We start from the raw sequence: 24,176 nt of genomic DNA, 5'->3' as shown, positions 1-24,176 counted from the left end.
CTATCCTCATATTAGCAAATCCTATTTCAGCAGGATTTGCTATATTGAGCTAGAACAGGGACACTCGGTCAGGTCTTTACAGGGGTACCCACTGAAATGAGAGCACCAGCTTCACCTCTCTACTGCAAGCCAGCGGCAACCTCCACTTGTGAGAAGTGCAACAGCTACTCCCCAAGGCCAAGAATTAGTTTCTCCTGCAGAAACATGAAAAATGTAGCATTTTTATAACCTTGGTGGAGTCCAGACAAAATTCTACTTTAGGTCTAGATCAACTGTGCCACCTGAATAACGCTCATCGATGTCCCTTCGGCTTTTCCTGCATTACCGCTGCCACCAAGAACATACATGTGGGTGCACAGTGTGGAATGAACTTCACTTCGGTCACAGGAGAGCACTTACGGACTGCCTCAGCTGAACGTGAACTGTCAGTTCCTAGACACCCATTTTGTTTCAACAGAATGAAAGAGAAAATTTAATGGCACAGAACCCACAAATAACCATTTTCAGTCTGTATTCCTTCGACTCCAAAACAGGGAAACATCTCATAGCAAATAAGCATCGTGTTCTAAGCAAAAGATTACCACAAGTTATTTATTTTTTGACAGCATGTAGTACAGAGTTCTCAGTCCTCCTGCAATTCCCCTGAAACTACTACTGACAAAAATCCATAAAATTCAATAGCTTCTGTCCTACGTGGTTTTTTCCCCTCCCAAAAAAAACCACCTAAAGAATTTTCAGCATTTTCTTCTTTTATACTTTGTGCAAAAGGTAGCCTTTTTTGGTTTGTTTTTTTAAAAGAATAATAATAATGCCAACTCTTACTATGTTTAAAATGAAGCGTTGGACAATCCCCCTTCCCTGCACCCCTAACTATGCGAGATATAAATTACCCACCTCTCAAATGGAAGAGTAACAAACCCCTTCCTGGAAAACCTGGCTGAGGAGTGTCAACAGGTGCCCGTATGACATTGAAGCTCAAGTTTCTTGTCCATCATCCTCAGTGAGAGAATATATACAATCTTAGCATTTCTAAAACAAACTTTCCAAACTAGGAATAAAGTTAAGTACACTATCTAAAAGAACGGAGAAAATGTGCAGATGACTTAATTCAAAGCTGAACTGCATAACTGAAATCAGAATATTTCAAGTAATCCATAGTGGAGCAGCGCTGATTCTCACCCACACTTTTTTCTGTCACTAGCAAAAAGAAGTTGAACAATTTTCCCTAGGAAGAATATCCTTATCCCTCCAAACTGCAAAATTCCTATTCTAAAGACATAATTTGTAATATTAATTTCTAAGGAAGCAGATAAAAATTTCCAAATTGTCCTAAAATAGCAATGAATCAGAAGAAAGGAGAACAAAGGAGAAAAAAAATCTTACATACTGTATATTCAAGTGATACAATTTGTATATGATGTACCCTTGACTACTGGAATTTTTCCACTTCGAGGTAACTGCACAGGAGTAAGCAACGTCCCCAAAATCTTAGGAACCAAAACTACAGACAGGAAATGATAAAGGAATGTGCTGAACTGCTGCTTTTGTTTGTTTGTTTATTTGTTTGTTTTAAACTCTCAGACTATCAACCCAGCTTGTTAACATTTATAGAAACAAAGGGCATAGGACTCAAAGGACCTTTTCATATCAACTCCTACTCCCTACTTCCTCATGCAATCATGTCATAACCCCATTAAGTGATAAATATATCAAATTTCACCTTCTTTGAGCACGAAAACAGACTAAAGCAGTTATTAGGGGTGCCACATCATTCCCAATACTCCTGAATTTTTTTTTAATCCTACTCTCAATACTCTCTATTGAAACTTCTTTCCTTCTACCCCATCTCCTCCTTTTTCCTCTATCCCTATACATACTCCCAGAAAAACAATGGCCTGCAGCCAGGGCAAGTTTCTTAACTATAAACCATTTTACAGACTGTCATGGCAAATGGGGGAGGTTCCTGACAGCTGGAAGAAAGCAAATGGAACTCCTGTTTTCAAGGGCAAGGAGAGAGGCTCTGGATAACTACAGGCGGGTTAGCGTTACCTCCATTCCTGACAAGATGATGGAGCAAATATCCCTGGAAGCCATTTCTAAACATATGAGGACAAGAAGGTGATCAGTAGTCAGCATGGATATATAAAGGGGAAATCATGCCTGACCAACGTGACTGACTTCTATGATGAAAGTACTAGCTTGGTGGATGAGGGGATGTTGTTTCTCTTCACTTCAGCAAGGCTTTCAATACTGTCTCCCATGACAACATCCTAATAAACAAACTGATGAAGTATGGACTAAATAAATAGACAGTGAGATGACCTGGAAACTGTCTGGACTGTCAGGCTCAAACGGTTGCAATCAGCAGCTTAAAGTCCAGGTGAAGGCCAGCCACTACAAATAAAAGATTAGTAAGATCACCAGTTTCTAAAGGAAAAAGAAGAAATTCTAAGTTACCTAAGTTTTAGTGAGGTGTTTAATATGTCTCATCATCTCAACACTACTACATAGCTCACTGATAAAAATGTTACCTTTTTCTTACCAAACCATGCTGTTACTATTGACCTGAGCTATAAAATATGGATGGGAGTGCAGGGAAGAGGGCAGCGTCAAAAGTGCAGCCAAAATAAGCATAGAAAGTTTCACTAGAAAGGCTTGCAAATAGATAGATTTAGTCAAGATCTTAGTTGTCATCTCCCCACCTCTCCGAAGTGTTCAATGCAAAAAACCAGACACCTAACAGTGATAGCTTACGAAGGATAAATATATTGCTTTTCCAAGTATCAGAGGTATAGAACAATGGGAAAATGCATTTTATGAGGTACAGATGATTAGATTATTAAAACTACTCAGCAAAATTTTAGAACAGGAAGATCTAACATACAAATAGCAAGGGAAACTTCCTCAAAGTGACATTTAAGTTTTGTCAACAATAATCTCATCCAGTAGTAATAGAAGTTTCATGATGCAGCATTTGGAAGTCTAGAAATAGCACATACCTCGCTGGTAGTGAAAAGAATTAAAACTGTAAGGCATACTTCCATCAAAAGAAGTAAAGCCTTCTCACATCTTCTAAACGGTAAGGGCCATGTAGACAGCTATTCTAACTTGATAGCACTAACATTTCATAAACTGAAAAGTTTTCAGTTCCATACTCATTCATTTGTAAGAGTACCTCATAATTTGAGTGCAAATAAAAAAATTACAACCAAAAGCATTACAAATATATGAACATTAAGTTTATTGTTGGATAAAATCAGAATTCTTAATAAAACTTGCAAAGATTCCTAGAAAAAAAAAATCCCGATTTTTCAAAGGTATTACTGAAAATACTATTTGTGAATAAGGCAGTGCAGGTTTCCTTATGTAATGCTTAAGCACCACGTCAGGCATTCTGACATGAGAGGAACTGCTTACAATCTTAGTGCAGCTTGTATGTAGTTCTTATTTAAAATTAAAGTGACATCAAAAAGCCATTATTTTGTAGTTTTTTTACTTTTGACTACACAGTTGGTTACTTTTCCCCCCTTTAAGCAGAGACATTAACAGTTCTCTGCTCATGTTACCGAGTTTGTTGTCAGCTGCATGAATAATCGCTGCATAATTTATTACTCCTGTAATAAACATGACCATTTATTTTAAGAATTCTGCATATCCTCAATTCTGTCAGTTCTTGCTACTGCTACATCATCTGGCAATTCCTCAACTGATTTTTAACCTTCCATCTTTTACATCATAGAAAGTATCCATGCCGTTGTTTGGGTTTTTTTAATTCTAGTCTGAAAAGCTATGTTGCATTTCAGTTGCTGTATTTAAGTTCATCACACAGACAGGTGTAGATTTAGGATAAGGAAGATCTAATTATACAGCACAACATTAAACACCCCACCTCGTATCCGGTGGGTAAGAGGAAAAAAAAGCAGCAGCAGGTTGTTTTGAGGCAGTGTGCTTCTGTGGAAGGTGCCAAGAGATTAATTTGGTTTAATTAAATGGATCACTGGCAGGCCTTATGTAAGAAGCAAGGCCATACACACTAACGAAAGACTGAATGAGGACATGTTTTTAATTCAGAAAGAACAACTTCTTTAGGTTGAGCTGAAATTGTCTAACAATTTTTTTTTTGTCCTAAATGAGCACTTGGAATTAAAACTAGTTCCAAAATCATTTAATATTTCAAGATAACAATGACTGTGTGGATGGTGCTTACCTAAATTGTACACTATATATCAAAAAAATGCACACAAACACATCAGACAGACTTCAAATATATTGCATATCTGGAATTAAGCTACACAAAGGATGCTTATTTCCTATTAATTTTTTGATACCTTATGCTAGGACAGCAAGATTTTACTAGACTCACCAGATGTTCTCTGAAGGAGAGAGGTCATCAGGAACAAATGTCCGTACCTAAGATTCCACTCTTGGAGAATGTTTTGTTCCATTTTTAACCAAAAACCCAGTATACGCTCATTTCTTTTATTTCTCTTTATTCTCCTCTACCTATCTGGTATAGTTCTTTGGTATAGCTTTTTGCTTTCTTACCATTTCTTGATTCTGGTCATGAATACTTATTTGCACTACAGGATCAAGAACAAAGGGCCAACTCTAAAGAAAAGTCACCTGCGCCACACAGATGCTATTCCTGTTTGGAATTCAGAGGGTGACAAAATCCAGGAGGGATTGTTTTTAATCCCAACAGTGCCAACAGACAAAGTTTAACTGCATTTATCGAAGGAAACTAGTCTTTGATTCCTCCAGGCGTACTGTGAACACACTTGTGTTCCAAGATAACTTCACATATAGACAGGAGTACTGCGTTCTCTATTCAGCTTTGAAATTATAATATTTTAGCAAGTTGCCCTCCAAGCCCTTACTGGTTCACATTCCAAAAATTCTCTATGCTCATATCCACGGCCTCAATTACAAGGTAGTAAAAAACCAAGTTACCCATAGACTTCAAAGCAGTGATACAGATTAATATAGGATAACTCTCCTGAGTAATGATTTAACTAACGACCTAATCAACTAATGCATTCAACAGCACACAAATCCTTTAGGTGAAGATTTTGCTATGAAATCAAAGTGAAAAGGCAGTGTTCTGGATGACCTTGGTATACCACTGACTATAATGAATTTACATGTAATATAACCTCAAACAAGACACCACAATAAAGACCATTTTAAGCAGCCTCCTCCCTACTGCAAAGTCTTCAAACACTGCAAAACTCCCCACCGTATTACGATGCAAATTTAGAGTACTAAAACCAGGTGGCAAAAGTGAGAGCATTTCTAGTGGAATCTGTTGCTCATTGCTAGAAGTGGCACTCAGAAAAAAAGATAAAAGTTCTTTAAAACTTGAAATAAGAAAATACTGTTATTTATTGGAAATACGAATTCTGATGATTAAAACTTCCCATCTAAGGTAGAACCTCATCTTTATTCAAATGCATTATATCTTTTATCTTGGCTATTTCTCCAATTTGTAAGTTTCTTTTGAATTTTAATCCTGTCATCCAATGCACTCCCAACTCTTTTTATATTGGTGTTACTGGTAGATTGCATGGGCACATAAAGTCTGTCATCATGGTCATTAATGAAAATACTGTAATACGACAGGACAAGTCAGACCTCTGTGGGACTCCATTTGACACACCCTTCTCTTTTGACAATATTTTAAGCGTGTTTTTAAAACAGGTTTCCGTAGTTTGCTTATCAGTGAATACTGTCAAATCCCTGCTATAGGCAAACCATGGTGTACAGCTTTCCTACCCTCTATAAAGGCCTCTTGTCTTGCCGTGGAAAAAGGTTACCATTTCAAAATCCTGGGCAAATTTTTGCCCTCTATCAGTACTTCAATGACACAGCTAAAAAGTACAATTAGGACATCCCCATACACATACCCAAATTGAAAAGAATAATCTCATTGTGACTCAATTTCACAGCATCAGACAAACTCTTCAAGTCCCAAATGGAAACTCGGAAGAAGTCTCATCACACATCCTTGTTCTAGAAGCTGCAGAAAAAACATGACACCCCTTATTTTCCTGTCAGCCTGACTAAAGACCAGACATTTATTTTTCCAATATTCTCCACAAGTACTTGCCTTCCTGACAACTGCTCTCAGCACTCAAAATTATTTTTAAGATACCTTCCTTAAAAGAAAAAAAAAAACACACCACCCAAATTTTTCCATATTTAGAATTCTCTTCACTGCTTCAAGCAAACATGATTTTTTCCAGAACAGCCACTCTAAAGTTCTTGTGGAAAAGACTACCACACATCAGCTATCAAGCTTTGAATTTAAATTGCCATTTGATTCAAACGGGAAAGAGCAACTACATCCGGAGCAGATTCATATTGACTAAGTACCATTATACTTCAGATACTCATTTGTAAAAAGATATTTTGTGGACAGATATGAAGCAAAAATCACCAACACAGAGTAAGGACAAAAGTCAGCACGCCTGATAACAAACACCTAATGCCAAACCTGCCCAACCAGGAGTTAAAGCGCACTACGGTTATGATTCTAGAACTCACATTACAAACGGTGAATAGAGAGACAAAATGCTGGGGAACAGAAGACATCATCATTCTGAGCTCTACAGCACAACTTGAGCCCACAGCACAAGTGAATTTATAGAGCTTAATACTGTGTTAAAGACCAAATGTATCGAACAATAAACAAAAAATGCTATTTTTAAAAATCAAGTCTTTTGTTGTGGGGTTTTTTTTTGGTGGGTTGGTTTTTTTGTTGGGGTTAGTTTTTTTGGTGGGTTGTGTTTTTTTTTGTTTTGGATTTTTTGTTTGTTTGTTTGTTTTTAAACACCACTGGTAGGAGACACAGGGTCCAACAGAGCGGAGGGATATTTCCAGCTCTGGTACAACTCACCTGTGACCCCAGGCAAGTGAACATGCCTGTCACCTTCCCCACTAGCACCTGGGGAGATTCCTTCCACCCATAAACCACCCATCCACATTTCCTTGCATGTTGTCCCTCTGGTTCACCATTAATACTATTTGTGGCTGCTGCTCATCTGTTCTTCTGACAGCTGTATCACATGCTCTGCTGAGTGGTTTTAAGCATTAACTATATCACACGCATATTTAACGACTGCATATATTTATATCTCAGTTACCTCCTCCCCTTGTCAAAATACACTATTTAAATGTAAAAAAATCCGTACCTCAACAGGTTTTGTTTTGACCTCAGATCCCCACATGACTAAGCACCATGACAGTGCCAATAAGAACTGATATTCTGATTATATAAAAGCATGACTATATTGCAAGCAAGCCCTTAAAAGCTGCCTGCTGCCACATCAAGACATAAGTGAAAAAGAGAACTTACCTGTTGGCAAGGAAAGTCTTGAAATATCTGTAACAATAAAGAAATACTTTTAGAAACAGAAGGAAAAATAGCTTTAAAATTGCATTGGCCTAATCATTTTTCTGCAAGGCTGTACTTGTTTAATAAAGCACATTATCTGAAGCAATTTGCTAGCTGCTAGGCACGCCACATGCAAATCAAAAGCATTTTCCTTGTCTCACCCTGTTCATTAACAAGATTACGTTTTGCCCACCTAACCGAAGGACAAAGATTATACTGCTAGGCAATGAGCGTAATTACTACAGCAGAATACAGGTCACAACGCACAAATTAAGTGCTACATACAGATTTCACCATTATCACCTACATAATTTCAGAGCTGAAAGTGTCAGGGTTAGTCTTTGCAAATGAAGAGGACATTATTGTATGCTTTCTTTATTCTGAAACCTTTAGAGAAAAGGTAGCCAAGCTTACAAATGGGTAAATATGGAACACAAGAAATAATATTAAAAGAAAAAAATTTTTGTCACTGAGGCACGAGACACAGTAGCTGAACATTTTTATAGTAAATGCCAAGGCTGCCTTGAGCTGCAACTTTAAAAGAACCATTGCCTCAGAGTCTAAATAGATCGTATTAAAAATTATACCCTCAAGAAAGATGGGTATAAATGCATATACATTAAATTTTCCTAAATAGGTAATTTTATAAACTATAACTCCTTTTGCCTGCTTTTCACACATTACTTGTCATCTGAGCACCCACGATTTTAACTGGGACTTGAGATGCCGATCAGAGTTCAGAACAGAAACTAGAACTCACAAAGAACTAGTAAGAAAGAATTACTCAAAAGTCTGTAAGGACGAGAACTGGGGACACACATCAAGGGGTTAACGAAAGCTGAAATAAATGCAAGCATGGGGGGACGAGAAAAAGGAACTAGTAAAAACAAATGAATAAGAAACTGAACTGAACGTAAGAAAAAGGTTTGTATAGTTATTTGCTTAAAAGGAGACAGCAATGTTGAGTAATAAAATTGTCATATTGGGTACAAAATCCACATGGAAACTGAACTTTAACCATAGGTGTAGCAACTGGAACAGATTCATAGACTGTCAGGGCAGATGGCCACTACTTTGCTACCTATTAGAAGAAATAACAAGGCTTAATAAATTCATTAGCCCTGCTCTCACCAACAGATTTTTAACATCATGCTTGCTTTCACTTATAATCCATGTTTGTGGCTGCAAAACGTAATAAAACTTGAATACCAAAGAGAATTACACCTAAAATTTAAGGGCAGCCTACTAAAAATTTCAAAATTGAACTGTGGTACTCTCTGAGGAGACAATGAAACAGCAGAATAAATTTAACACACGCTTAAAATGCAAAGTGAAAATAGCAATAGGACACCCCAGCAGAGAAAACATTGCATGCTTTGTTCCGGCAGAACATAAAAAGTTTGAAAAGTTATTAAGGTACATTTAAAAGATTCTCATCATGCTCTCTGCTTACGAGAAAAAAAAACAGCTTATGTAATGCCTTAGACAAGAGAAAACCAGACAGGAAGAAGCTGCATAAACTGCAGGAAGGAAAAGCCTAAAGTCGCCTCCTGCAACAGCTTCTACACAGAATCCAGACCAGTGCACTGGGAATGGAGCTTTCTTCCAGCAGAAAAATATGTTGCAGTGACAATTAACTTGGAAAGTTAAGTAAATCAAGAGAAATGTTGCATCTTTCTGTTTGTTTACAGATGTTTGATAGTTCCCACACACTTTTTTTTATAAAATTGCAAAAAAAATTCCTGCTTGTCACTAGGCTATACAATGCGAACCATGAGTAAAAAAACTTCTAAAATAAAATTGCAGAGCAGAAAATAGCATATTTGATTTTAATTTTTCTACAGTGATGGAAACTAATCTCTAAGTTCCATTTATATTTAAAATTAAAGAACACTGAAAAACTTAAGGTACTACAAAGAATTACAAGCTGCATTAAAATTTTCTTCTAATTCTTGATGTACCGGAAAAGTTTTATCACAGCGTTTATTACTCTTGAAGTAGACTATTTGGTTAAATGTGCCTACACAACAGATTTCAAAAAAATAACGGTAAACCAGAAAAATACGTTATCATATACACAAAGATAGGCAGAACACATTAATTTACATTCCAGGAACTTAGCCATGCAATTTCAAACACCTCCAGGGAAAGCTCTGCAACTAAGACATGCACATATTTTTCACTTAAAAAAGACTTGATCATATTGTAGTGTTTGCCCCCAATACCTGAGCCACTGTTTCTGCTGTGATCGCTCCCCACGCAGGCACCAGCATGCACATAGATCCCATTACTGCACTGGGACCTAATCAAATGGGGTATCTACAAGATCAGCACTGTTACTATATTTAAGTCAAACACTGTAATGATTTCTTACTTCCATGTTCCACTGCAAATTAGTTCCATAAGTGCATTAACTGAAGAGATGCTACACCTCTGGGACAAATATACTGAACAGCTTCCTGCAAGTACACGTTCTTCTAATACAATTTAGCGTAACACAGACTGTTTTCTACGATTAATCGACACACGCTAGATTTAAAAACAAGTAGGACAAAAGAAATTGAAGCCTGAAGGTCATATCAGTCTACTCAAAATTGTATAAATGCACTTAGCAAGTTACTTGTATCATATTTTTCAAAGATTTCCATTAAGCACAAGGTCCTCTATAGGCTAACATAGAGGCAAACACAGCCACCACACAAACATCAACTCATAATAGCATAAATGAAGTAAACACTGTCACAATTCTAAAGATAAAAGTAACAATTCCACTTTTTTGTGTGTGTGTTTGTGTATCCAGACACCACAACAGTAAATGAATGTTTGCTACCTTCATGTGTTTTTATTAGCTGCAGAGTCACATAAGGAACTTCAATGATATTTCTTACCTTGGGGTTTACCCTGTCTCCCCAGCACACTCTAATCTTTTCTGGCTTGAAACTTCTTAGCTTTATTCTCCAAATATGGTTTTCACTTAACATCTAACACTGAAAAAAGATTAGTGAATTCTGGCAACATTTTAAAAACTTCATTCACTGAGAAGTAAACTGAGACTACGCATTTAGGCAGCTGCTCATTTCAGATCTCGTTTACAAACTTGCCTTCTTTGCTGTGCAAAACCTTTCCCTTTTTGAAGCACATTATAGCATTCAGATCTCTATATAGGAGAAAGTCATTCAATGCTGATATTTGGGGGGGAGGAAGGGGGAAGCTAGGCTCCTAATCTGGTTTGTGACTGTAAGGAGAGGCTTGAGAGCATTTTGGGGAGCTGTCCTGTTGGTAAGGATTCCCTCACGCAATGGAGATCTGGACTGACTTTTCTCCTACAACTCGTTTCCTGAATGCATGTGAATGCTATCACACAAACCACATTTACAGCTGTAGAACATGAACCAACCTTACGTTTCCTATCTGCTCCAAAGTCATTCTTCAAAGTGAAATTAAAAATTAATCACATTTCACACGCTTCTACTCCTACTGATATTTTCAAGGGATCAGTGATGTTCTGCATTTATATTCTTACATGTCTTACCGTGCTACTAGGTAGGGAGCAAACTGTGAGTTTGAATAGGCAGAAAGAAAAATAATTTTTGGACCATATTCCTTACAAACTTTTACATACTTTGTAAAGGTTAACCAGTTCTCAAGGAAAACTGTTTTTATCCCAAATAGATATTGGGCGGATGGAGCAGATGGCCTTTAGAGGTCCTTTCCAAGCAAGGTTTCTATAATACCATACACAGATGACACTAACAGAACAGGAAAAAAGCTGTAACGACATTAGAGGTGCTACAAAATAAGAAAGTTCCTTAGTAAAAAAAAACTTGCCAAGTAAAACAATTACCTACATGAATTCACTGAGGAACAAAAAAAAAAAAAAGACTGTATTTTAAAGAAAGAATAGTACTATTACTTCTGTACCCATTGAGATGGTTTTGGGCAGTATAGTCCTCAAATAAGCTTTGTGGATCCCATCAGGCTTTGTGGATCTCATCACAAATAGTTTTTTCTACGATTTATGGATGCCTTGACTACCGGGTATCTCTAACACTGTATTCGTTTTTATGAAATTATGCATTTTGCATTGCAGAGTTTCCTCAAATGTTTTCTTGGAAATGGAGCCACAACTTTAACATCTTCTTTCCAAGAGTAACATCTAATCATCAAAAACAGGAGTATTTTGTAAGCTTCATGTTCCTACCTCAAGGTAAAATGAGAATATGGCTCCATGGACAACCACAGAGGCTCAGACTCTCACCCCATCTGCAGCACTGATCTCTTTCCAGAGCTGTGGTAAGCAGCAGACCACAAGAAATTTAATCCTGTTCTCCTGTAGCGGGAACTGACTGACTCTAACCTAACAGTATTCCCTTGAAATGAATTCAGATATTCAGTTCATGAACCAATCTCTCATTCCAGTGAAGAGTAAAGGCTCGCGGCACATGAGGAACCACAGACCACAGTCTCCAGGAAGCCGAGTAGCACATGTCATTCAACAACAATCCTTCCAACTGAACGAGGACTATCACAGACTCAGTGTAAGATGCAATTTTCCTATTTATCTACCAATACAAAAATCATTTAGGAATACACGTGCATATTCAGCTTTTAGCCTTTGCATGACTGATGGTGAAGGATGTTGTCTTAGAGGCTGGATTCAACAGCCCGGAAGTCTCCCTTCCTATTATTCTCCAGCAAGCTAAAAAGGCAGCTGGATGTTCCTCTAATGTTTAATGAAGTTGAGATCTCATCGTCTATGTCAAAATACTTTTCTTTTTTTAAAAAGCAAATAATTAAGCAGAAAACACAAGTCACCTGTCAAAAAAAACTGCTTTGTAAAATTACGTTTGTTGAGAAACTCCAAGGATTTGTCCACGATCATCCAATCTATCGAGCAAAGACCTTGGAGATACAATGAATTCATTCTGACAGCACACCCCGAAGGAAAAAGCTGTTAAAAAGTTTTACAATATGATTATAAGATTACATAAATCACCAGTTAGATTGTGCCATATATGTATTTTTTTTCCTTCATCATTAAAAGTGCATCTCTTATTTCTAACCTAAATCTAACCTACTTCTAATTTAGCAGTCTGCAGAGCTGAATGTTAACAGCCTTTTATTATATCATTTCCCATTAAGGCAATTTTAGGGCAATTTTAAAAGAGTGATTCAATCAAATCTTATATTAGCTACGTAGAATGAAAGGCAGAAGTGGCTCACTATAAAGGTCCATTTTTCTAAACCTTTGATCATCCTTACAAGTCTTTGAATGCTTAAACTATGTTTGCTTTTAGCAGCTTCCCCGATTTGCAAACACCAACACCTGACACAGTAATCATAAGTCAATCATAACAGCCCTAAAAATACCATTTGCTTACTTAGATGGAGTTTTTTCCCCTATTGACATACTTATTGCATTTGCCTTATGCACAGCAGCAGCTGAATATCCACCATTAACTGTAAATTTTTATCTGTTACCATGGGGAGAGATAGGGTGGGACAATTATAGGGCAGACACCTCCATCCATGAAACTTGCCAGCAATTTTTTGTGCTATGGGCAGATCAGAAGAAATTCAGTGTACAAAACCACACATCTTTTGTTTACAACCCTACTTCATAGGAGATCCTCATTGCACTGTAGTCCTTTATTATCTTTGTTTAAATCTTCGCTTCAACTGTGAATATCAGCAGTAATGATTTAATGCTTTCATTTATGTCTGTTGAAAAGGTTAACTAGCAAACAGCCAAGAATGAACCGCTATGAGACCCTCCTCGGGAAACGTGCACAGCCTATATTATATGCTTCAGAAGTTCTGTTTAACCAGTTATTAGTTTTAATGCAAGCTGCTGCCTCTGAAACACAAAAGAAACACAAAGTTAAGGCAAGGAAAAATTGGAGGACCAACTGAAGTACCGCATAGAACACCAACTTTTTTTTTTCCAGATTATATATTTGGTTGACAAAATATGTACTAGGCACATTTACAGTGTGATCACCACCTTATCTGACATACCTCAAATAGTTTTAAACACATGCTGTTATTAGAGCAATACAAGGGTCAGTGTCAGCTAACTTGTCCTGTAGCTCAGGAACATGTTCAGTTTATATTTACTTCCATAACTGACAACAAATTGACAAATCAGTAGCTAATTAACTGTTGCATTCTTCTCATTGCCCCCAATCTTCTGTTTATACCTGCCTTCTACTTCCCACCCACCGTGATTTAGTCTCCTTAGTTTACAGCATCTACAAAAAGTCTTTCAACAGTTTCCAATCACAACTTCCCCCCTGCCACTGAGAGACAACTCCTAAATCACTCTGCTTATGGTTCTTAAATACTAGTTTTTGAAATTGAAAAAAAAACCAAATTCTGATTAAGACATTGAAAGTAATCCACATGTATTTTCCTTCATCTCACCTGAACTCTGCCCTGAACTAAAAAAGCACACACCTGGAAACTTTGAATTCATTTACACCGCATCATTGAGCATGTCCACAAAGTTATCTATTCAGCCACCAGCAGCCACATTTTAGACAGGCACACTGAACAGTAAGATATTAAATGAAAAAGTTCTGGTGGAAGCTACATTCAAGGAGGTTAAGAAGAGCAAAAGAAATAACCCAATCATTACTCAGGACAGATGGGATCAATCTCATTACACAGTGAGTTACAGAACATGCAGTATCTGAGCAACTCAGATAAAAAAAAATTTATTCTCAATATCTACACAAGTTCTATATAAACCTTTTGCCTATGGGGAAGAGAGGTATGGATAGAGAAGAGTCTGGAGTAAAGTCCCCAAGAACTGGCTCTCTTCAGCATCACAAAATGGGTAAGTGAAATCTTCAAGTATACAGATGATACTAAGCTCTTACGGGTACACAAAAGCTATGCCAATGGGGAAAAAATCCAGAAGGATCTCACAATATGAAGCAAGTCGCTAAAAGACAGCGGATACAGTTCGACATAGATAGACGTGATGTAATGCATCTAGGGGAAAAATATTCTGAGCAATACCTCCTTAACCACTTAACACTTGCACTTTCTCCAGTTCCAACTGCAGGAAGAAGGCTGAGTCACTGTTTTCTCTGAAATCATCAGCTCAAAGTGCAGTAGCTGACCAAAAAAAGGCAATAAAACATTGTGTAGCCTTAGGAAGGATACTGAAAACATGGTATTCAAACATGTTACTGTACAAAACAATAAAGCATCCCCATCCTGTGTTCACTTCTGGTCTCTGCACAAGAAGGAATACATAATAGAGTTAAGAGAATGTCTACAGCAGGACAGCTGAAGTGATCAAGGGATGGAGCAGCTGCCATGTAAGGCCAGACTACAAAATCTGGGACCCTTCGGGGAGGGGGGGGCAGGAGAAAAAGGAGAAGCAAATCAATGCAGCACCACTGTTCATCAAATCCTGCCAGTATGAGTATGAGTAGTAGGAGGCATTTGAGGAAACTACTGGAGATCAGCTTCAAACCAGTAAGAGTGCCTCTCTTCACAGCTAGCAGTGAGCTTCTTGAAGTTCCTGCCAGAGAAGGGTGCAGAGGCAGCTACCATCAGCAAGCTCAAGATGTTCAGATTCACAGCGGGTTGAAAGGAAAGATGACACGGACTAGTCAAAGAGGTACCGGCTTACAGTGGGTTGGCAAGGAAAGATGACAAGGACTAGTCAGGGAGGTACCGGCTGGCATCCCTGACGCAATGGGGATGCCGAGGAAATACAGGGCTAGGCATGCAAATTTGAACACCACCACCTGCTGCCACTGAGGCACGCTGCTGGGCTGGAGGATCACTGGTCTCATCCAGCAGCATCTCTTGTGTTCTTAAATGCCTCCATTGTGGCTCTGTGAAGACGCAGGACAGTCATGAGCTTTAGACGAGACCTATAAGAATATCTACTCAATCAGAAGTGCAGTTTTAAGAATATATCAGCTACATTATAGGAGTGTTCTTATCCTTTAATGGCTTATAGCGAAAGGAGACGCATTTCGCTCTGAACGAGCCCAGGAAACTTTAAACCCGCTTAAGACGTTTAAGGAGGGCCATCTGCGTGCTGACAATGGTTCAGATCTACCAGGAATACCTCCAGCACTATGACCTGCTATCATATAATCCTGATGGAAATACTGTGACATTTTATGAACCTAACAATTCGGGCCCTAAGGCAAGCTTAGGGAAAGCTGTAGACATGCACTCTGTATGTGTCTAGCTAGTCCCGCCCCATTTGTACTACGGAGTGTTTGTTCTTAAAGTGCTAGGTTTAGTGGAATTTTTTTTTCCCCCAAAAAAACCCATTGTCTTGTTGTTGTTATCATTGAATTTCCCTTGTCATTTTCCACGACAGACTCATGACATGCAGTGTGCCACCACAAGTCACCCACGTTTTCAAAAGGTGACAGGATTTTATAGTTCCTGTACTCAAATACACATTAGCACTGCATGCCAGTAAAGCTGTTTTGCACTCTAGGTATGACAGGAACTCAGAAAGAGCATTTCAGAAGGTAAAATAAATGTTTTTCCAGGTAGAGAAATGAACACCAAGGACAAAACCAAGAACAGAAGAGTTAGGAGAAAGTACTTCAGGCAAAAAATAACTAAAAAATAACTCAAATGGAGCTACAGATCCCAGAACGCAATGTAAGAGAAAACTGCTTTCTTGGGTTTTTTTTTTGTTTTGGGGTCTTTTAGGGGATCTTGGGGTTTTTTTTTGTTTCTGAAAGGATAACTAGTTAAGAAGATTTAGAGTAACAGACTAACAATGTAACAAAAACCCACTGAAAGTTTCTTTTTGGAATATTAAAACAGTATTTTGCAAGTTTTTTTGGTTTTGTTTTTTTTTAAAGACAAATTCTTAGAAAGTTGGGAGAGTCATTCCCTTCGTGTTCCACCACTGTAAAATTATGCCGTTTCCATGGTTATGGCCCACACATGGATTCCATTGTTATAGCAGTTTTTCAGAAGCTAGAATTAAAGTTTTAAGTTTTTTCATTTGAAGACAAGTGAAAGAAGGCTGAAGATAATCAATGCAACCAGCACAGAGGGAGGGAGGGAGAAGGAAAAAGTTTAAAGGACAGCTTTCCAGTAAAAAAGACACACGAAATAGTTTCTCAAAAGTTTAACTGAAGATTATCATCTTTGCACATACATTGTACTTACCTAAAAAAAAAAGGGGCCATTATTAGTTAACACTTGCATGCATGAAAAGACTAATTTACTTAGTGCCTAAAAAATAAAACGTTTTTTTGATCTCAATGGGATTACTGCAAGGCATTCAAAGCAAACTTGACAGCAGCTACCGAAGTTTTGTTCTGTACAGAAATCTGCCCCAATAAACAAGATGAAATCTATTTTTAACAAGAATACTAGTGTTTTCTTAGTCTAATAGTGATACTATAGATGGAGAAAAATTTTGCTGCAGTTAGAGCTCATTCTCAAAGCAAAGCATAACATCCCTTTACAACAAATGGGCATTTCCACAAGCATATGGTGCAGGGTATTTGCAGTAGAGCTACAGAGAGTCTGAAGTGAGTTCTACAGTGAGACATGACAGTTTTAGACATTAATAATGTAAGAAATAACAGAAAACTGAGGACAGCATGCTCAGTGTGCTAGAAAAACTTCCAATAAATGTACCACCACAGGCACAGAGAAGACTCCTTTAATGTAATCTTGTTGTTTCAGCAAGTCTTACATGTCTTACTTAGGGACACAGATTACACCACTTCCAACTACTGTACTGTTGCTGCAAAGTGTAATTCCAGTGGGTTGGGGGTTTTTTTGTTTGGTTTTTGTTTGGTTGGTTTTGGGGGGTGGGGTGTTGTTTTTTTTTTTAATGAAAAAGTCAAAAAAGCTTTCCAAAACCTAGGTCACAAAGGAATGTTGTTTCAAGAATCACCTAGATTTAATAAATTATTTGTCAAAGAACAGAGCGGACACAGGGCAATCAGAATTAGCAAGGAGATAATAACAAACACTATTTCTTTTATCGTTACACAAGCGTACGTAATTATTTTTAAGTCAAAAAGACTTAAAAGACAGAGCCTACCTCAGGGTCTGAAATAGGAATTTAGGGGCCACAGAAATAAAGACAACAAATCAGAAAAAGGCAGGAGAGTCATTATAAAGCTATGTATTATGCATTCATCTAAACTGACATAATTAATTTTTCTTGCTACATTTCATGATAGTAGTATTTGTGTGAGGTCAGTTCCCTCCTCCCTCCGCCCCACACAAGGCAGATGCACCAGCAGTGTCCTGGTTCCGGCTGGGACAGAGCTAACTTTCTTCCCAGTAGCTTGGGGGTGTGCTGTGTTTTGGGTTTGGTGTGAAAGGAGCGTTGATGGCCCATTGATGCTTTGGCTGTTGCTGGGTGGTGCTTGCACCGGGAGGGGGGAGCACAGCCGGGGTGGTGGACCCAGCTGGCCAATGGGGTATTCTGTACCATGTGACATCATGCTCAGTATAAAAACCGGGGGGGGGGGGGGGGGGGGAGGTGCCTCGCCCCCGTTCGTGACACGCGGTCGGTGAGCAGTTGCATTGTGCATCGTCTGCTTTGTGTATTCTGTTGTTGTTGTTGTTCTCATTGTTATTATTACTGTTTTACTTCGGTTTATTTCAATTATTAAACTGTTTTTATCTCAACCCAGAAGCTTTCCTACTTGTGCCCTCCCGATTCTCTCCCCCATCCCACCGGAGGGAGGGGGTGAGCAAGCAGCTGCGTGGGGTTTATTCACTGACTGGGGTTAAACCACGACAAGCAGAAACAGAGAAAAATCTTTTCCCTATCTTCTCCTCTGCTTCTGTCCCCTTTTATATAGTTTTCCAGATGGAAAAGAAATGAAGGACAAATTAAGACAGCAAAAAAGATGACAAGGGAGGTGGGGAGGAACCACAGGCAGAAAAAACAGCAAAAGAAAAACACACACATACACCAGGACAAAGAAACCAAAAGAGATGACTGACGAAAACTAGATTACGAAGGAAAAAAAAAGGGGGCAGTGCGGGAACAAGACTGCAGACAGAAGAATTTCAGTACACAACATGAGACAGGCTTTCTTGTCTTAATTAGTTCTGTCATGTAGCCATCGGAGAGCGACTCTCAAAAGACACTGTCATTCATGTAAAAGGAAAACCCCCAACACGTCTGTTCTCTGCAAGAACGTGATCAAACAAGAGACCCAGCTGGCTTGACAGAACACAACACGCATGCAACTTTCATATTCTGTTTGCTGCGACTTCCAAACACGGCCATTACTCATACCAGCAAGTGAGCAAGTCAAATAGTTTGTTTCCAGTACAGTAACACGCAAAGTCTAGCATATATGATTAATGGATTCTCATACCCACAAACGCACTGAAAAATTTCAGCTTGGCATCATTAAGATTCTATCAGTCCTGAATTGCAATTTAAGATAGTATTTTTCGCCTTAATCTGCTGATCTATTTAATCAATTTAATGCACAGTAAAAAATTAATTTGACAAAATTGAATGCATTATTTCTCTCTGCCTCTGGCATGAAACAGATTAAGACCACCAGAAATACTTGCAGAAAGATTTAAGATTCATTACATCTTAGGTGGCAGATAAACATTAGATACACTATAAACGCTATAGTCTGTAGACACAATATTGCGTCTAAGAGCTGTGGTTTTTGTATTTAACACTGCAATTACCTCCCCAGCAGCTAACCCAAGTTGCACCTCCTACACAAGCCATGACTGCAATTTTTGAAGTAAAATCTCATAAAAATAATATTTCATACAACACTGATAAATTCCACAGACACTAGGGAGAAAGAACAAGGACAGCAAGGACAACTCTCAATTTATATACATTTTACATCTCCTGTGTAGGTATCTGGCCAAAACCAGGTTGGATAAATGCACGTGTCAGAACAGAATGAGTTCTAGGTCCAGGTCCCTGCTGTCTCAGATGAAGTAACAAGCAGCTTACAGCCCTACCCAAAATTTATCAAGGTTCAATTTAAACCAGTTAGATTATCCACAGAAATATTGAAAGACAATGACAGAAAGCTGCCACATAAGAATGTTTGGAGGTCCATACAGAACAGTTTGAAGCTATAAGTTAACACGTTACAGAAGACACATGTACTAGTCAGCCCTGCTGGCAGCCCCAAAGCTGGAGGTACCCGAACGATCCTGGGGCGAGACTAGAGCTGGTTCACCAAGAAGCAGCTCTTGTCACCCCAGCGCCAAGGCTACAGCGTGACAGCACTATTTGTACCGTGAAGCGAACACTTCTGCCTTCAGGGCTGTCAAACCGATTTTCCTCGCAAATAATTAACAGACCAATTTTAAGGGCAGCAGCAGAGAAAGGAATCCTGACAGGAGTGCTGTTCACAAAACACGCTCATTTCTTTCTTAGCTAAAAATCACTAAGTCCCTTAGTAAGTCTGACTTACCTTATATTGATAAGTATGTAAGTACTACAGAGTATTACATGTCTATTTTAAATGGATTTTAAGTCTACAAAAATTTTGTATCTAGACATGACTTCCTAGACAAAAATTTTTTTTCCAATACAAAATGCATCTAATATTAAAAAAAAAGTCTGAAATTTACTATTTCTGCTGATGTTAAGAAACAGTGCTGTTTCACTTGAAAAGTACATAGTCAAATATTCCAGTAACAGCTTTTTCCATTTATGCAGAGGGATCATATAGTGTATACACTTGTACAATTACATCTTACTTGAACTTGCTTTGTTGATATATAAAATGCAATACTAATGGTGAATACATACACTGTTGATGTATAATGATTCCTTATCAGCAAGTTAGCTGTAACATGCATTGGCAGAAATAAAGAAAATCATGATGTAGTCCTTTAAGACTAAACAGAAAAGAACCAACAAGATCCCAGTTATATAAGCGTATTTGGTGCAGCCGTGTGTAGGTTGGACTCAGTGAACAAATATTTTCTGCACAAAGATAAGAATTCAGGACCACAAAGAACTGTACAGAAGAAATGTGTGCTTTTGCCTCAGCAATGAGTGCTGGAAGGCAGTAAAATGTAAATGTTTTGTACCACAATATAACCTGTAGGAAATTACGGCAACAAGGATAATAAAGCTTAAACCAAGAAAAAACAGTGTCAAGCTTTTTAAATTCTTCACTGATATCGTTGTTTATTCGTTATCCCACCATTCTGCATGCCTGAAAAACCAACAGCAACTCACCTCTTTTGTTATTTCAAGCAAGGATAACTTATTTGAGGACTATTCTCTAAAAAGCTTTTCCTTTTCTGATCATTCATTGCGCATGGAAGAAGGAAAGACCAGCAAAAAAAGCTATCCAGCTTCTCTGCTCCTGATCCAACTTAGACAAAGTCAGATGCCACCAAATCCCACAAGATTAAGAATGATTATGAAGAACAGAACTGACAGTTGTTTCACGCACTTTCAACCTCAGTAACATTAAGGTGGTGAACATTTTTAATTATACTATGATCCAGTTTTCAAATTGTCATGTCATGAAGTGTCAGGTACCTCTAGCACACTAAGTTATTTAGAATACATTGTAACAGTATCTTCTAACTCTCATAACGTGCAGAATACATATGCAATGCTTATTAAAAAATTGAAATTAATCAAATATTGAAACAACATTGATTTCATAAAGATCTCTTTTCCCCAATCTTCCCTCTCTGAATTGCTGGTGAAGGCATCCTAAAACTCACCCTCAAAATAACATTTGAGTTCAAGCTTATAAATGTGAAAGAAAGAGGCTCAAGGTCCAAATTAAAAACCTTATTCAAATTTCCAATAGTTATTAGAAAGACTCATTTTCAGTGCAAGCTATCTCAAGATCTAAACAGGTTCAGAGTGGATGTGAACTTAAATTTGCTCGAAAACACTGAAGTAATTCTGGCACAAAATCATCCAGTTACTGCACGAGGATGCCAGTATTTCAGGAACTTCTGAACACATATATCTTCTGCTGATATGCAGAAAGAGATCAAATTAAAGAACTGTAGTGTGTACTTATTCCAGTGTCAGCTCTGGTACAGTTAATATTTATTTTGTTATTCTGCAAATTAAGCATTTGTGACAGCTGGAATTCCGGGCTGCATATGCTAACAACGTGTCACAGAATTGGAGCTGAAATAATTTCTACTTTGTATTTGTCTGCTGCAGCCCCACACAAGAAGAAATGCACAAGTTCTTAATAACAGGATACTGAAAGCTCAGAGCAAACCAGAGGAGGCTCACAGAATGCAAGAATTCTTTTCAGCCTAAATGACAGGGATGTTAACCCTGCTGCCATATGAATGCTCTTTAAGTAAGTCCATTTACCTCCTTTCTCCCAATTCCTGAATCACCGAGCAGTGGCAAAAGTCACGAGGCCAGAAGAAAACCTATGGCGTGTGTCTCTATTTCCACAGAGAAGAGAAAAACCACAGAAATCCTCTAGAGGATTTGGGGTAAACTGGGCAACTCTGTTCCTTCTGCTATCCCATTTAACCACGTGAATTCCACACCCTAATTGGATGTTTTTATAAGTTTTCAAACTTATTTTTTGCCTCAGCAGCTGTAAAGATCGCTTCGTTTTTACAGTGCAAAGGAAAACTGAAAGCAATGCCAGAAAGCCTCCAAATTTAAAAAGTAAGACTAAAATGCAAATGAATGGCACAGCACAGTGCTTAATAGAATATCCAAGATCACAAGACCACCTTACACCCTTCCAACACAGTTTTACCTTCTTAAAACATTAAAATACTTAAATACATTGTTTTGAAATACCAAATTGAAAAATTTAAAAATCGAGAAACTTTTCTGAATAGATTAATAAAGCATTATTTCCCATACCCCCATATACTCAACAGCATCACGGTGTTCGGAACACCCTTGAGCAAGGAGTAAGCACAACCACCATTCGTGTGGCCCCTTCATCCCAATGCACCTGTACAGTAGCAAATCTTTCATGAAACTCATCCGATCTGCCATTACCTGCCTCCTGACAGCCATTCTGGCTAACCCCTAAGCCTCAACCCCACCTCCTTGCTACCAGTTGGCAAGAAGCATCATAATGCTTTGGAAGGTTCGAAGTTCCACGTGTACCAGTTTGGGGGACACCTTGTGTGCACACTGATGTCGGCAGCCTGAAGTCAGCAGCTCCATTCAGCTGTGTTTTGGAGCTTCTGCCTCTGTGCTGCATTTGGTATAAACTAGCTTATGGCCAAAAAGTGTGGGGGAGAGGGTATCAGAGAGATGGTAGGCAGCACAAGTCTATAATTATTTAGGAAAGCAAGGCAATGACAGACAACACTGTCATTAAGAACATGACTGTAGAGAGAGGGAAAGTGTCATGTCAGGGGTGGTGACTTCTAATGGTTTCATCCTGTCCAAGGGAGCTTCTGTGTAGGGAAGAAGTGCATCATCTGGCCCAAACTACCTTTTACAGACAACATACACAAAGAGGCTTATCCCAGCGATATACAACTACAATATACTAGCTAAAACTCATTTAGGTCACCTCAGAAAAAGCAATACCGAAAAAGAACGATTTCCGGTTTTTCCCACATAGACTTTTCTAATGAAGACATCTTCACATCCGTCTGTAGACATTAGACAATGTCAACAGATTTGGCAATTACATACAGCTCTAGAATTTAAAGTCTACAAATTAATGAGACACTGTTCCAAAAATCATGAAGTGCAGTTTTGAGGCTGGGCAGACAGCAGTGACTTGCCATGACTCATCCTGAGGCCTCTTTCCAAAGCACTAACATGAATGCAAGAACACCTAAGTTTTACCTTTCTGATCTGTCCTACATCCAGAACATCTGTTTCTGTTTGAAGAAAAATACTATCTTGTTTGGCTTTTTAAGAAGTTAATACTAAGAGAATATAAAGCTCCAACTCCTCCCTCTCTTCCCCAAAGTACAAAAATACAAAGCTAGACTGAGAAACTAAGGACTTCATCTCTATCTGGGCTTCCAAGATCTAGTTTCCACAGGACTTAGCTCCCCATTGTCTCCTCAGCCTCCATCCCAAACTCTAAAACTAAAGCCATTCAAAATACAAATATGTTGCTTTTGCAGTTGGGGTAAGCAAATACAGTAGTTTTGTCAGAAAATGGTTCCAATGACTTGCACTCCCTTCCATGCAGATCGTTAATGGACACCTTGTCTCTTTATGAACTGCTCGTTGATGGAGGCAACCTACTACATCTGATGTCCTAAGGCCAACATGGCTCTCCCTCCTGACATCAGCTTTTTCAATTACATCTCAAAGACAAAAGAACAAGGAACCTTCAACTCTACCTGCGGAAGAGTTAAGACAATCTCACTGTGTTATGTTAACTTTTATCAGCTCATCAGAGACAAGACTTCCAGGTAGTAAGCAGCTCTTTTCAACTGCTGAACTCAACAGCTGCCCTCTATGAAACAGAGTTCCTGGTGGGCTTTTAAATTTTACATTATGACCAAGACTAGAGACCTGGTGGACCTCCACCTCCACACGCATCCAAATGCTTTTAAGTAGCATAAAATATTAAAAATAACTCATATGGCCTCATACTACAGCCACAAAAATTTATTTTTAGGGACAAAATCCTTTCATTCAAGAAAACCATGACAGATGATGAAATTTATTTAATTCACATGTACAAGCTGTGAGAATAAGCTAGCCGAAACCTATGTTGGGAACATTCATGGACTGGATTACAGCCCTGATTACTGGCTAAATACTGACATTTGTGACTGAAAGCTCCAGAAAATTGAGGTCTGACTTTTGGGTTTTTGGGAAACTGAC

General features: G+C 38.3%; 1 protein-coding gene across 2 annotated transcripts in view; it reads right to left on the bottom strand.

The window, feature by feature from the left end:
- The window catches only part of PTK2 (protein tyrosine kinase 2), a 229,416-nt gene that overhangs the window by 180,387 nt on the left and 24,853 nt on the right, over positions 1–24,176 (bottom strand). For both annotated transcript variants that reach the window (XM_075141090.1, XM_075141088.1), the window contains exon 3: positions 7,355–7,381. The gene's annotated coding sequence lies outside the window, so the exon portion shown is untranslated. The remainder of the gene's footprint in view (positions 1–7,354; positions 7,382–24,176) is intronic.

Source organism: Calonectris borealis, chromosome 2 (genome assembly GCF_964195595.1).
Source record: "Calonectris borealis chromosome 2, bCalBor7.hap1.2, whole genome shotgun sequence".
Lineage (NCBI taxonomy): Eukaryota > Metazoa > Chordata > Aves > Procellariiformes > Procellariidae > Calonectris > Calonectris borealis.
This window is presented reverse-complemented; position numbering and strand designations above follow the sequence as displayed.